Genomic DNA, 16728 nt, shown 5'->3' with positions numbered 1-16728 from the left:
CAAGTATAGACACAGAGTGTCTGGGGAACACGTGAAGGAGTGTTTCTTACTTTGTCTTCTTTAACCCCTTCCCGACATTTGACGTAATAATACTGCATGGCGGGAGGTGCGTTCCCGCAAAATGCAGTATTATTACGTCATGCTTCTGGCGCCGGCTCCTGAACGGAGCCGGCGCCAGAAGCTGCAGGTGTCGGCTATATATTATAGCCGACACCTGCCTCTAACACCCGCGATCGGAGATTTCTCCGATCGCGGGTGTTAACCCCTAACACGCCGCGGTCGCGCTGACCGCGGCGTGTCAGAGGCATTTAAATGCAATCTGAAGGGAATCGGACCCCCCCGCGGCGCTTACCGGGGGGGTCCGCTGCTCCGATCGCAGCCCCGGGACTGCCGGTGCCCGGGGCTGCGAGATCTTCTGGCAGGACCCGGCTGTAAGACACTGGGCATACTTCTGTATTGCACTGTGTAACCTGTAAAATAGCTTGAACAAGTGATCAGAAGATCACTTGTTCAAGCTTAGATGTCATTACCTGTAAAAAAAGTTAAAACAATAAATAAAGGTTTTTAAAAATAAAAATAAATAATAAAAGAAAGTGAAAGTCCCCCCAAACACCACATTTCCCTTTACACAAGTAATAAAGTATAAAATACACTAAATCACAAAAAAAACCCACTTATTTGGTATCGCCGCGTCCGTAACAATCTGTACAATAAATCCTAATCATAATTGGACCCGCTCGGTGAACGTGGTAAAAAAAAACCCCAAAAACTTGCCAAAAATTAAAACTTTTTATCAAATTGCTTTACAAAAAATGTTCTAAAAAGTGATCCGAAAAAGTTACAAGCGCCAAAATGATACCACTGAAAAGAACAACTTATCACGCAAAAAATAAGCTCACAACCAGCTCCGTCAACCAAAAAATACTATAGTTATGCTGCTATAAAGATGGCAATACTAAAACAAATTCAATTTTTTCTATTCTAGTTTTCCTTCAATAAAATTGGACAAATATAAATAAAACTATATAAATGAGGTATCACCGTAATCGTAGTGATCCGTAGAATAAAGATAATATATTATTGTTATGCTACAGCGAACCCCCCCTCAAAAATGCTAAAAATCCAAAACAAGAATTGATGATTTTATTTTCCTCCACACGAAAAAAGTGAATAAAATTGCTTCAATAAGCTAAACACCCTCTAAAATAAAGTTTTTTTTACAGTGCATCGCGTCTCGCAAAAAATAAGCCCTTATTTGTCTAAATTGCTTAAAAAATAAAGATTGTATAGCCTATTCCCAACGCGCGTTGTAATAGAACGGTGCGGCGGGTAGTGACTTGCCAACACGGTTCAGACACAGTGATCGGGGCAAGATGGCAGCTGATCCTAACAGCCATCCATCCTGCCCCATGGACCAGAAGGGTTATGTCTCCCCCACACACCCCCAGTTTATTATCGCTGCTATTGGCTCATCAATTCAGACGAGCCAATAGCAGCGAATTTACTTATGACGTCAGTAATACCGGTCACCATGTCTGTAGACACGGTGATCGGGGCAGAGTGGCGGCTGTTCCTGACAGCCACCAATTGTGCCTTGTGGTTCAGAGGGGTTTTGTTGCCCCCCTCTGTCCATGTTTGCCGCTATTGGCTGGTCGATTTGGTCCAGCTAAAAGCAGCAATATTCGTCACAATGGGCATCGCTAGGGTGAATAAGAGCAACACTTGGCGATAATTTCCCTACTAAAACGAAGATATGGTACAAAAGCGCTGGCCGTGTACATTGTACAGATTATGGTGTACAACTCTTACATGCTGTTCCAATGTGCAGGTCCTGCCGTATCATTTCTCCGTTTTCAAGAGGAAGATATTAGGAAACTAATATTGGGACAAGAAGGACGGGGCCCCTGTACCTCTGGTTTAGATGTTCCTGTATTTTGTCAGGGCAGCATTTTCACGGTAAATTCTGCTGCTTCTAAAGGTAGGACTCAATAAAGAGTCTGTTCCAAAAGAGGAGTTAGGATGGACACTATATACTAAGGATGGACACTATATACTAAGGATGGACACTATATACTACTAAGAGACCTGCGACAACTCCAAGTGTGACAAAAGTTTAGATGGTCCCCTGTTCTATTCTACCTCCTTATACGCAACACATTCAAAATTCACGCCCAACCTGTTGTGAATTCAGTAAAATGAATAATTGTAACAACTGGTAGGTCACGTTGCTCCCTATACCCCTCCACATTATTTCATAAGGGGCGCCACATAACGGGCACTGAACGTTCCAGAAATAATTGCAATTTCCATCTTGGACTCCATCGCACATCGTATTTGGAAACCACCTGTATGTTCAAATGCTCATTTCACCACGTGTATTACACTACACCACATATTACACCTTGCTAAATTCCCCAAGGGGTATACATTCAACAATTAGGGTCACTTTTCGGGTTTTCCTCCGCTTTGGTACCACTACGGCTCTCCAAATGTATCCTGACACATGTGAAGGATTTCTTGCAAATTTGGCCTCTAAAAGACAAACACCCCTCTTTTCCTCTACTGTGCGCCCATAAAGCATTTTATATGCACATGTGGGGTACTTCTACACTCGGGAGAAATAGTTTTACACCTTTTTCGGGGTTATTTAATATATTATCCCTTGTGGCTTACATAAATTAGGGGTAAAGTGACATTTATAGGAAAATTTTCACCTTTTTAATGTTTAGGGCCTAATTGGATCATTCACCTGTAGGGGCAAATACATATATTACACATTGCAAAATTCTCTAAGGGGTGTGTGTTCAAAAATTAGGGTCACTTTTTGGATTCTTATCTGTTTTATACCACTAGGGCTCTCCAAATGCATGTCAAACATTTCTGTCAAATTTGGCTTCTAAAAGACAAACCTCCCCCTTTCCTTTTACTGTGCGCCCATACAACATTTTATATACACATGTGGGGTACTTCTACACTCAAGAGAAATAGGTTTACACATTTTGGGGGGTTATTACATTTTTTTATCCCTTGTGGCTACAAAAAATTAGGGGTACAATGACCTTTATAAGAAAATGTTCACCTTTGTCCTATTTAAGCCCTAATTAAATCAAACACCTATATGGACAAATACTCATATTACACCTTACTAAATTCTCTAAGGGGTGTGCTTTCCAAAATGGTGTCACTTGTTGGGGTTCCGCTCTGTTTTGGTACCACTACGGCTCTCTAAATGCATCCTGACACATGTAGAGGATGTTTGTCAAATTTGGCTTCTAAAAGGCCAACGCCCCTCTTTCCCTTCTGAGCTTCACTGCGTACCCATACAACATTTTATTTGCATGTGTGGGGCAATTTTATACTCGGGAGAAATGCTAGTACACATTTTTTGGGGTTGTTTCATCTTTAATGCCTTATGGGATACAAAAATTAGCCGTATAAGTGACTTTTTTGGGAAAATGTCCATCTTTTTCCTTTTAGGGACCTAATTGAAGCAAACACCTGTGGGGGAAAATACACATATTACACCTTGCTAAATTCTCCAAAGGGTGCACTTTCCAAAATGGTGACACTTGTTGGGGTTCCCCTCTGTTTTGGTACCACTAGGGCTCTCCAAATGCATCCTGACACATGTAATGGATGATTGTCAAATCTGGCTTCTAAAAGGCCAAAGCTCCTCCTTCCCTTCTGAGCCCTACTGTGTACCCATACAACACTTTATATGCAAAAGTGGTGCAGTTCTGTGCTTAGGAGAAATAGTTTTACACATTTATGGGAGTTGTTTCATCTTTTATCCCTTGTGGCTTACAAAAATTTGGGGTAAAAGTGACTTTTTTGAGAACATTTTCACCTTTTTTCCCTTTTGGGGCCTAATTGAATCAAACACCTGTTTGGGCAAATACACAAATTACACCTTGCTAAACTCTCCAAGGGGTGTACTTTCCAGAATGGTGTCTCTTGTTGGGGCTTTCCTCTGTTTTGGTACCATTATGGCTCTCCAAATGCATCCTGACACATGAAAACTTTTTCAGCCATATTTGCCCTGCAAAAACGAAACAACGCTCTTTCCATTCCAAGTGCCCCCCTGTGCCCGTACAGAAGGGTACAGTGACAAAATGGGCATTGGCATGCTCAGGAGGAATTGCCTTAAACATGGTAAAATGCATTTTCCTTTTTAACCCATTGTGAAGGTGCAAATTTTAGTGTTCAATGAATCTATTGTAAGATAAAATTACATTTCTGTAATTTCACTTTCATTTATCTTTCACCCTCATGAAACGCTCAAAGGGTTAACAAAATTCCCAAAGGTTGTTTTGAATATTTTGAGGGGTGTAGTTTCTAAAATGGTGTCATTTGTGGGGGTTTTCTATCATGTAGGCCTTATAAAGTCACTTCTAACTAAACTGACCCTCCAAAAGTAGGTTTTGATGATTTTCGTGAAAATCAGAAAAATTGCACCTAAAGTTATAAGCCTCCTAACATCCTAAAAAAAAGGAAAAGATGTTTGAAAAATGATGCCAAGTTAAAGCAGACATATGGAAAATGTTAGTTATCAAGTTATTTTAGTGATATGACTAACTTTCCAAAAAGTAGAAAATTTTGAATTTTGAAAACATTGTTTTTTTCAAAATTTTTGGCAAATTTCCATTTATTTCATAAATAAATACCAAACATATTGATTAAATTTCTCGACCAACATGAAGTACAATGTGTCACGAAAAAACAATCTCAAAATCAACTGGATATGTTAAAGTGTTCCAAAGTTATAACCACTTAAATAGACACATGTCAGATTTTAAAAAATGGGCCGTGTCAGGAAGGTGAAAAGTGGCTTCAGCGTTAAGGGGTTAAAGAGTAACTGTCATTTCAAATCCTTCTGTAAATGATAGCAAAAAACTTTGTAATCAGAGGAAAATGTATCACTATATTTTTTATCAGTCCTCTCCTGCCTGTTAAAATGGTCAGCTCTATCTTCAGTGAATTGTTGCACATATGTCTATGTAGGAAAAAGAGCAAGTTTATAGCAAAATGAGCAGTTTAGATATTGTTAAGGTTGTGGTGAGATAATCCTTTCTGCTATAAGAGGTATGTGCCTTACTTCTTCTCACTCATCTACTCCTAACTGAAGATGTATCTAAGCAGTTTTGCAGATAGGAAATGGATGATATGCACTTGTAAAAGTGCCCCCAGTACATGAACACTCTACCTAGCACTGTCCGTGCCTCAGCTGAAATTTTGGCCTTACCATACTGTAAACTGTAGGCAGTTGCTTGGCAGTGAATTCCAAGTACCATTATCCAATATAAAGTCAAGTTAGAAAAAAGTTCTGTAGATCTAATGTGATTTATGCTAGTTGACTAAATGAAGATGAATCTAAGTTGAAGAAGAATCTAGTTTTGCAGGCAGGGTGATACTGATAACAGAAGTCATGCACATGTTTGTAACCAAGTTACAGATGTTAACCTGAACCATTCATTATAGAAATATTTCATACAACAGTTACCTATTGAGGACAGGTTTGAGAGGTGCTATTCTAAGTACTTCACATATAAAGCAGGACAAATGTCAAGTGTGTGTGTGTGTGTGTGTACACATGATACACCCCAAACAAAAATGGGGGGGGGGGGGGGGGGTTGGTGAAGAGATAAAAAATAAAATAGATTTTCCTGTATATAAAATAATGTGAATTCTTCCTTGGAAAACAGCTGTGAAATGTTTGACTCCATTACAGAGTAAAATCATGTATTTTAATATAAATTACTAAAGCCCTATTACCAGTTACAAACTGATAGACAATTAAAATGTTCTTATTCACATCTCTTAGCTGCAAAGTAAAATTGTATCACAACAGCAGCAGTGGATTTGCTAAGATTGACAGTAGCAAGAAGAAACGTATGCCTCGCAGACATTGCAGCAGATGGATTTAATTAGTGTCAGCAAGGTAACTGATAACACAGCGGTATAACACTTTTCAAGAATGTAAAAAAGACTTGTGATGTATGTGGGTTCTTCATGAAGTAACAGTAGTAGGCTAAATGGCAAAATAAAAGAATCTCTTACTTGCCACATTCAAAGCTGCATCTTTGATGTAATGACACATACTGTAGGGAGAGATTTGGTCACTTACCCTTATGTGAAAAAGTGGAAAAATCAATATAGGGCTTCATTCATAGCTCATTTTTTCCTCAGTTGTAAAGACAATTCTAATTATGTGGGATACGATCTCAGGTTTGTCTCCTCCTAAAAACGAGAGAAAGAACATCGGCAGGATCCAGTGTTTCAGGTATTTGCTGACTGTCTATATTTGGACAGTTAAATCACTGGGGAAACACCCACAGTACACTTTCAGTCATACAGTCATTTTCCCAGCGATTGTCTTTCCCCATGATGTCATTGCAGAGTGCCAAGTGTCGGGTACACACACATAGCTGGCACCCAAAAACGAAGGCAGCACCTCCAATAGATTCACTTTATTGAGAGTAATGCCTTCTTTTTTGTATTGTCTAGGTGTCCATGCAAACTATGAAGGCAATTTTATATGTAGAATATCTTCCTAATGGTATAATTCAGTGACTTCTGATTGAGTTTACTTCTTTTCTGGTGATGGTGCTTTTATAATGTCCATCAATGCAGTGGCATTTGAGAAAATGAGTATTCACAATGGATGCGTCTATGAGGTGCACCCTCTCTTGCCCATTTTCACCCTGCTCCACCTGTGAAATGGGACAAGAGAGGGGGCATTTGACTTCTTGGTTATGTCCAGAGGACACTGAGGTGTATATTTGCATTAACCCCTACAGGACTCAGCCTATTTTGGCCTTTAGGGCGCGGCCCCATTTTCCAAATCTGCCCTGTGTCACTATAAGTGGTTATAGCTTTGGAACGCTATGAGATTTGTAGGGGACCTTGAGATTGTTTTCTTGTGACACGTACTTCAAATTAGTTTCAAAATTTGAATAATGGGGCTCATTTACGAAGGGTCCTGGGGCTGCAATTCCATCAGGTTTTCCCGAATATTTCCGATTTGCGCCGTTTTGCGCCAAATTGCCCTGACTTGCGCCGGCTTTCATGCAACAGAAATTGGGGGGGGGGGGGGCGTGCCGTTGGACAACCTAACGGATTTAAAAAACGATTTATGTCGCAAGATGCAGATAGTCGTAGCACTCAAATAAATCCATGACTTACATGTTTTTTCCACATATTTTACTAGAATGTTATGAGGCTCAGAATTTAGGTACCATTTTTTAAATTTTTTTGTAAAATCACCAAAACCTGTATTTAGATGGACCTGCTCAACTGTTAATTGACTTTAATTGCCTAAATAATAGCTAAACTTGTAAATTACCCCGTTATGGAAATTACACCCCCCAATGTATGTAAAAACACTTTTAAGAAGTTTGTTAACCTTTTAGGTGTTTTATAAGGGTTAAAACAAAATGGAGGTGCAGTCTACAAATTGTAATATTTTTTCACAATACCCTCATTTTGGGTGGAAAATTAAACATTTGCAATGGATTAAATGAAAAAAGGCTCCACAAAGTTTGATACCCAATTTCTCTCGAGTACACTGATACCCCATATGTGGTGGTAACCTGCTGTATGGGCGCAATCCCGGGCATAGAAGGGAAGGTGGTGCCATCCAGAGCAGATTTGCATTGTCACATTGTACAGGCTATAATTTTTTTTCTTTTTTTATTGTGGACCTATAGGGGCTTATTTCTTTTGCCACATGAGATGCACTTTTCTGGTACATAATTTTGGGGCATCTATAGCTAATTGGTGAGATTTTATTAACTCTTTGTTGGTGGAGGAAATGAAAATCATCAATTTTTAGGAAGATTTTTTTGTGTTCTTCTTGGCCGTTAACCATAGGGGCAATCCTCTGCTGGTCAGCATTTGGTATGGTATTTGTTACTGTTTTGGTCATCCCATTTATATATGTCATTGTTTACTGCCTTGTAACCATGCACTATAGTGCATAGGCTCGTCACAAACAACTCTCATGACTGTTTCACCTACCTCGAGGCTATTTGTTTAGCGATTCATTGTACCATGCAGAGTTTTTAATTTTTGTTGCTTTTCCAGTAATTGTATCTTCTGTTAATGTATTTTTGCACATAATAAAGTATTCTTTGTTGCAATTAAATTTCTCGTTTTGGGTGGTACGTCACTCATGTCCAAACTTTTTGGTGTACATACCATAAAAATAGTATATTATTTTTATTCTATGGGTCGCCATGAATACGAAAATGCCTCATTTATATAGATTTTTTTCCCCATTTTTACTGAATAAAAGGTAATTTGGCAAAAATGTTAATTTTAGCATCACCGTCTTTCATATGCATAACTTTTTTATTTTTCGCCTGCTTAAGGGCTTATTTTTTTTTTTGCGAGAAGGATTGTTCTTTTTAGTGTTCTTATTTTAGAGTGCATAACATTTTTAAATCAAGCATTTTTTATTGGGTATTAATTAAAAATTAATTAAATTTTTTTTTTACGGGGTTCATTTTGCAGATCTAATAACGATTCTGTTTTATTATGCAGATTCTTACAGATGCAGCCATACCAAATATGTGGGGGTTTTGTGTATTTTATTCAATTGTACTGAATTGAAACTAATTTGGAGAAAATCTTGTTCGGTTTAGCATCACCATATGCAAAACTTTTTTAGTTTTCCGCTGACAAATCTGGTTAGGGGCTTATTTTTTGTGAGAATAGTTGTTCTTTTTAGTGGGCTTATTTTAGAGTATGGAACTTTTTTTTTATCACTTTTTAGAGCATTTTTTTTAAAAAAGGTATTAATTAAAAATGATATTTTTTCGGAACATTTTTTTTTCTCTGGCATTTACCTTGCGGGTCCAGTAATGATTCTGTTTTATTATACAGATTGTTACAGACACAGCAATAACAGTGTATGTATTTATTTTTTATCTATTCTAAAGTGTAAACTTGAGTGTTTTAAAAAAATTTATCCGTACACTGCAGTTCAATACACTGCTCTACAATATTAATTCATTGTAGAGCAGTGTAAACTATCTGAGCATGCAGACGCGGAATGGGCCTGACTACCAGGAATATCGGGCAGCTCTGGGGCACTTGGCAGTTTTCGGGTCTGCCTAGAAGTGGATCAGATCCCCCGGTAAGCAGCACACAGCTGACTCTAACACCCGCGATCGGAGCCGCTTCTGATCGCGGGTGTTAACCCCTCAAGCATGACCGCGGCGTGTAATGGTGTTCCCGCTATGGATGGGATCCCCCGGTAAGCGGCACGGGGGATCCGATCCAAAGCGGGAACACCCTTACTACTGGGTGCATGACCCACATTGACACCACCCACACCAGATGTTCTCTCTTCTAGTTTATAAATGGAGCTAAAAAAATTAAGCCTATTAAGGCCCTATTCAGGTGACCATAATTTGGGTGCACAATTTGTGGCCACATCACAGTCGCCATAGAGGTCTATGACACCGGTTCACAGTTCAGGGAGCACACAGTGAGGCTTATTTACTAAGGGTCCGCAGCCACACTTTCATTGGATTTTCTGACATTTTTGGGAGTGCGCTGCTGTGACAGGTATTTAGCGGGGGATTTTGTCACACGCGATCGGATTTTGGCACAGCTGCACCAGCTTTCATGCGGCGGGCCATCGGGTGATCCGACTGATTCGGACTGAGCTCAGGATTTAAGATTCAATTTGAGTCGCAAGATAATGTACTTACATACACCATGAAGAAGAAGGTGAACTCCGGAGGACCTGAGCGGGGAAGTGACACATGCAGGATATCGGGCGCAGGATCTTAGTGAATTGCGGCACAGTGCATGATTGTCAGACTGTGCACTTTCTGTGGACTCCTAGGACTGGGCAAGTAAATGTGTCCCATTGTCTCATTGCGCTGTGTGACCTGGGCGGCTGCTTAGCTTTCAACGGAGAGTGGAGCGATGAAGAAAGCTCTCATCGCTCAGTTCTCAACCCAGCCAATGCGCTAAACCCAGCACCTGTTTGAGAAGTATCTACTCTTGATCACCAGTTACCAATCCCCCATTTTCAGTGTATACAGGTCCCACATTTATATACTACATTTTGTATTTTAGCTGATTTTAAGTCACGCGGGCTGTTACTTAGCATGTTTACATGTGTTGCCTATAGGAATAAATTTAGAAGTATAATGATCCAGTACAGATTATTGGTCTCCCATTTAACATTAGTATCATCATGTGACAAGATCCCAGTAATAATAATTACTACTACTACTACTACTAATAATAATAATAATGTTACTAATTAATTATATAGCGCACACAAAAAATGATCACATCTCAATGACTGGTCTAAGCTACTAAATACATTTATAAATATACAACATTTTTTGCTTTGTTCCTAAAAAAATCAGTGCAATTGTAGATCAGACCACAAAGTCAAAGGTACACAGTATAAAATATAAGATAATATTCAAGTGAGTTACCAGCATAAAAAAGCAATTTGTGCTCATTTCAAGCACATTATTTAAATTTGTAAATTTCAGCCAGTACATTAACTCAATTCTGGGACAGGTGCCTAAATAGGAAACATCCTGAATGCTCTGTGAAACTAAAGCCATTGTGCTGGACATAATGGACCTAAAACTACTTGGATGGCAAACGTATATAACCACAATTTCAGTTTGGCAGTGATAGACGGAGCGTTCTTCTGCAGGAGAGACTTCTGCATGCCAGGAGCTTCTGTGCCATTGCTGTCCGCCAAGAGAAGTTGTTTTACAGGATATAAAATTAATATTATAGGTAAGTTAAATTTATGAAATGGAAAGCTGCATTACTGTGTGTAAGAAAGTGTACTTTCGTTAATGATATCCACTGAATTAACATAATGACTAGATTATAACAAGACTATATCAATGCTGAGAAGGCCTTATGTATTATTTAAGGCACACTGGTTTACCATTTGTAATCCTTATTAATTCAGAAAATCCATTGCACAGTATTAAAAAAATCCATAGACATATCATAATTACAATTATTTTACACATCAATAGTATCATCATTCAAAGAAACATATATCTGCTTCTTTTATCCTCTTAAAAATTAAAAAGCTGATTTTTCTTTTTTTTATTAATGGTTTAGATTGTATGATCAAATCTAAAATTCTGATCTTCTAAATGGCCACTCTGACAGAGACATAAAAATGTAATGTGGTTACATTAAAACAATTTTGTGGTCATATCTGTGACATTATTATGCATAAGTTCTAAGACATAAAACAAAAATTATACAGATCTAGTATTGCCACAATTATATTCTGCCACAGAAATATTGTGACATGTTAATTATTCTACAAAATTTATAATGCAACCCCTAGTTCCTGACATAGCATACTTACATATTTTTTCATATATGTATCATATATTCAGCAAAATAAAACCTAATGGGGGTCATTTACTAAGGGCCCGATTCGTGTTTTCCCGACGTGTAACCCGAATATTTCCGATTTGCGCCGATTTTCCCTGTATTGCCCCAGGATTTTGGCGCATGTGATCGGATTGTGGCACATCAGCGCTGGCATGCACGCGACAGAAATCGGGGGGCGTGGCCGAACGAAAACCCGACGGATTCGGAAAAACCGCTGCATTTTTTAAAAAAAATGTGTCGCGGAGCTTGCTCTTACCTTCACTCAGCCCGGCTCGGTGTATTCCAGAGCGTTCCGGGGAACTTCAGCGCAGCAGCGCCACCTGGTGGACGTCGGAGGAACTGCCTTATTGTATGTGTGGGGTTCGTTTTATGACTTTAACTTTTTTGTTGAAATTATATATTATTTTATATGTTTGTGGGACTTTTGGGCGTTTTTATTACTGTATTTTTCAGACTATAAGGCGCACAAAAAATCCTTTGATTCTCTCAGAAATCAAAGGTGCGCCTTATAGTCTAGTGCGCCTTATATATGAACCGCACTTACAGACAACAGCTGCCTTGAAATGTGCACAGGTCTGCAACCTGCTGGTCATTCATCCTTATAATCAGGTGCGCCTTATAATCCATAAAATACGGTAATTTATTAATTTGTTTATTTATTAGAAACCCATTTTTCTACTTTCAGATCTGATTGCTTGTTCATGATAATACCCTATACTATTGACAGAATCAGGATCTTACAAGCACAGTCTGTGGACAGCCCTCCTCATCATACCCCAGGGTAACCACAGCAATGATCGGCAACCCCCTGTGGGGGAGTAACTCCCACAAGGCCACTTACAGCTGGCATCCTGTGTTTCCTGATACCGGCTCAGCTCTGATGACTAGCTATACTGGAATCATCTCAGTACAGGCGGTCCCCTACTTAAGAACACTCGACTTACATACGACCCCTAGTTACAAACGGACCTCTGGTTAGTGGTAATTTATTGTGCTTTAGTCATAGGCTACAATAATCAGCTGTAACAGTTATCAAAGGCGTCTGTAATGAAGCTTTAGTGTTAATCCTGATTCTTATGACAACCCAACATTTTTAAAATCCAATTGTCACAGAGACCAAAAAAATTCTGGCTGAGATTACAATGATAAAATATACAGTTCCGACTTACATACAAATTCAACTTAAGAACAAACCTACAGACCCTATCTTGTATGTAACCCGGGGACTGCCTGTATTGGATATATCTGTTACTGAGCGTTAATCAGAAGAGCTTAGTGATAGAGACTGAAGCAGTTAAAGGGGTTGGCCACTCTTTAACATAATTTACCCATGTGATTTTACAAGCAAGTTGTGTATATGTGCATAGAGCAGCATGGGAGAACAGTGAAAGATTAAAGCTCTCATATGAGGCAAAGACATATGTACATATACATGCAGAGAAATGTCTAAAGAAAGAGATTTATTGAAAATCGGCCAACCCCTTAATGGCAACTCAGTTGCAGTTTGGAGGCCTAGCCAAGGCAGAATAGCAAAATTATACAAACACAGATAAGGAAGGCCATCTTTGCATAGCTTAAGGTCTCTTCCCAAACACAATAATACTCCTGTCACGGGTGGTCCCGCGATCCCCGTCACGGATCGCGGGCTCACCCGTGCCGTCGGTCCCCCGCCAGCGCACCGCAAGCGCTACTCACGGGTCCCGGCTCCTGCCCCTCCGGCGTCGGCTCCGTCCGCAGCTTCCTCGTCCCATTCGGCTGTGCGCGCGCGTCCCCGACAGCTAGGGCGCGCGCGCGGCAAGTTCTGTAAATTTAAAGGGCCAGCGCGCCACTAATTGGCGCTGGCCTTTTCCCTTTAATTATTTAACCCTGCCTCTTCCTGTTACCCTTGCCGGATCTTTGTGCCTTGCGCCCTAGAGAAAGCTGTATTTTGATGCCTTGTGCTGTTCTTGAGATTTCCTGTTGTGACCCCAGTTCCGTTTCTGACTACGCTCCTTTGCCGCCTGTCCTGACCTGTTGCTACGACTCTGACTACGAACCTGTGCTGCCCGTCCTGACCTCCTGCCTGACCCCGACTACGAGATTGCCTGCCGATTCTGTACCTCGACCTTGGCTGCCACTGCGGACAAGTCACGCCTGTGGAACGACCTGGTGGTACCACGCCGCAGCAAGTCCAACCCGCTTTGCGGCGGGCTCTGGTGAAAACCGGGTTGCCACTTAGACTCCGGTCCCAGGTAGTGGCTTGTGCCATCGTCCGCAGTGGTTCAGAGGATCCACAACCTCTGAGCCTGACAGTAAGATCCGGCCATGGATCCCGCTGAGGTGCCGCTTCCTACTCGGCCGACTCTGGCTGCCATCGTGGGTCAACAATCCCGTGAGATTGTCGCTCAACGCCAACAGCTGGAACAGGTTACCGCCATGCTGCAGCAGCTGCTGGCCACCCAGCAGCAACAACAGGTTCCTGAGGCCGCTCCTGTGGCTCCCGCTATCCCGGCTTCTCTTCCCGCCGCTGAACCGAGGCTACGGCTGTCTATGCCCGGGAAGTATGATGGTGATCCCAAGTCTTGCAGGGGCTTCATAACCCAGTGCTCCCTGCATTTTGAGTTGATGCCGTCTCAATTCTCCACGGAACGATCCAAGGTGGCCTTCATCGTCAGCCTTCTCTCTGGTAAGGCCCTGGCCTGGGCTACTCCTCTCTGGGACAGAGACGACCCGGTCACAGACAATCTCACTGCATTTCTGGCGGAGTTCCGGTCCGTTTTTGAGGAACCTGCACGGGCCTCTTCTGCCGAGACTGCGCTGTTGAATCTCCGCCAGGGGGGCTCATCCGTGGGAGAATATGCGGTCCAGTTCCGTACCTTGGCCACGGAACTTTCCTGGAACGATGCGGCCCTGTCCGCAACCTTTAAGAAGGGACTTGCCCCTCATATTAAAGACGCTCTGGCCGCTCGAGATCTGCCGTCTACCCTGGGTGGTCTTATCACCTTAGCCACCCGGATTGATGTGCGATTTAGAGAACGTGCTGAGGAATTACGCCTAGAGCAACCGCAAGTTCGCCCACGACGATTTCCTCGCCTGGCTCCAGCTTTTCAAAGACCGCTCCAGCCCCCTGATGTACCACCCGTGGAGGAGCCTATGGAGGTGGACAGGCTCAGACTCTCTCCCCAGGAGCGTATCAGAAGGCGTCAGGGAAACCTCTGCTTCTACTGTGCCAGTCCTGGACACTTCCTGGGGTCTTGCCCAATCCGTCCCCAACCTTCGGGAAACGCCAGCACCTAGGGTTCTTGGGAGAAGCGTCCCTAGGTGTGAGCAAAGCTTCTCCACGTTTGATGATACCGGTGCTTCTCAGCGTGGGCACCGGTACCCAGATCCAGGTCTCTGCCTTCTTGGACTCAGGCTCCGCGGGGAACTTCGTGGATGCCGCCTTGGTCTCCCGGCATCACCTTCCTGTGGTCCGTCTTGAAAGGCCGTTGGTCATCTCCTCCGTCAGTGGACAAATCCTTTCTGACCCGGTCCACTACCGCACCAAGCCACTGTCTATGCAAGTCGGTGTGCTGCACAAGGAGAACCTGTCCTTTTATGTGCTTCCACGTTCCACATCCTCCATCCTGTTGGGTCTACCATGGTTGCAGTTCCACGCACCCGTTCTTGACTGGAAGACGGGGGAGATCCTTCGGTGGGGATCCGACTGCCAATCTCGTTGTGTGGATTTGCCTCGTCCAGTGCCAGTTCTGGTCTCTTCCGTGTCCCTTAAGGCCCTGGAGGGTCTTCCGGCATGTTATAAGGACTTTCGTGATGTCTTCTCAAAGAAGCAAGCTGAGACGTTGCCACCTCACCGTCCCTACGATTGTCCTGTGGATCTCTTGCCGGGCACTTCTCCCCCACGGGGTCGTGTGTATCCGCTTTCTGTACCAGAAACCTCAGCCATGTCGGACTATATCCGAGAAAATCTGCAGAGGGGATTTATACGCAAGTCTTCCTCCCCGGCCGGTGCAGGTTTTTTCTTTGTGACCAAAAAGGACGGGTCACTCCGACCATGCATAGACTATCGCGGTCTTAACAAAATCACGGTTAAGAACCGTTATCCATTGCCATTGGTCACTGAGTTGTTTGACCGCCTTCGTGGAGCCAAGATCTTCTCCAAGTTGGATCTTCGTGGGGCTTACAACCTCATTCGTATCCGCCAAGGGGATGAATGGAAGACCGCTTTTAATACCCGAGATGGACACTTCGAATATCTGGTGATGCCGTTCGGACTCTGTAATGCACCAGCCGTCTTTCAGGAGTTCGTGAATGACATCTTTAGAGACTTGCTTTATGTCTGTGTAGTGGTCTATCTGGACGATATCCTAGTGTTTTCTCCGGACCTTGAGACCCACCAAGTCCAAGTACGGCAAGTACTCAGTCGATTAAGGACCAATCGTCTCTATGCCAAGCTGGAAAAGTGTCTGTTCCATCAGCAGAGTATTCCATTTCTCGGCTATGTCATCTCGGACAAAGGCCTCCGTATGGATCCTGCCAAGCTGTCGGCGGTTCTTCAGTGGCCTCGCCCAGTGGGACTGCGCGCTATACAGCGATTTCTGGGCTTTGCGAATTATTACCGCCAGTTCATTCCACGTTTTTCCTCTCTGGTGTCTCCAATTGTGGCACTTACCAAGAAGGGTGCCAATCCCCGACTCTGGCCTTCGGCAGCTGAGGAGGCCTTTAAGAACTTAAAATCTTTGTTTGCTTCGGCTCCAGTCCTGGTGCGTCCCGACGTTGAAAAGCCTTTTCATCTGGAAGTGGATGCCTCCTCTGTAGGGGCCGGAGCAGTGCTCACGCAGAAAGGTCCCAAAGGCCGCACAGTCACCTGTGGATTCTTCTCCAAGTCTTTTTCCTCCGCGGAGAGGAATTACGGGATAGGAGATCGAGAATTATTGGCGATCAAGCTTGCCCTAGAAGAGTGGCGTTATCTCCTGGAGGGAGCTCGGTTTCCGGTCAGCATCTATACAGACCACAAAAACCTCCTCTATCTCCAGACTGCTCAGCGACTCAACCCACGCCAAGCTCGTTGGTCACTCTTCTTCGCCCGGTTCGATTTTCTCATTCATTTTCGTCCGGCCGAGAAGAACATCAAGGCAGACGCCCTTTCTCGTGCTTCGGATGTTGTTGGGGAAGAACCGGTTCCTCGTCATGTTATCTCTCCTGACCGACTTGTACTGGCCGCGCCAGTGGATCTTCGTCTATTACCTCCTGGCAAGACATACGTACGACCTGCGCTACGGAGGAGAATTCTGTCTTGGGGACATTGCTCCCGTGTGGCTGGGCATCCTGGGGTGCAGCGTTCTATCG

The 16728-nt window shown here is 42.8% G+C and overlaps 1 long non-coding RNA gene across 1 annotated transcript in view; it reads left to right on the top strand.

The window, feature by feature from the left end:
• Positions 1 to 10672: 10672 nt before the first annotated feature.
• The window catches only part of LOC140116568 (uncharacterized), a 38595-nt gene continuing 32539 nt past the window's right edge, over positions 10673 to 16728 (top strand). Inside the window, exon 1 of the long non-coding RNA XR_011852823.1 lies at positions 10673 to 10776. This is a non-coding gene — a long non-coding RNA (uncharacterized lncRNA). The remainder of the gene's footprint in view (positions 10777 to 16728) is intronic.

This window comes from Engystomops pustulosus, chromosome 2 (assembly GCF_040894005.1).
Source record: "Engystomops pustulosus chromosome 2, aEngPut4.maternal, whole genome shotgun sequence".
NCBI classification, from domain to species: domain Eukaryota; kingdom Metazoa; phylum Chordata; class Amphibia; order Anura; family Leptodactylidae; genus Engystomops; species Engystomops pustulosus.
This window is presented reverse-complemented; position numbering and strand designations above follow the sequence as displayed.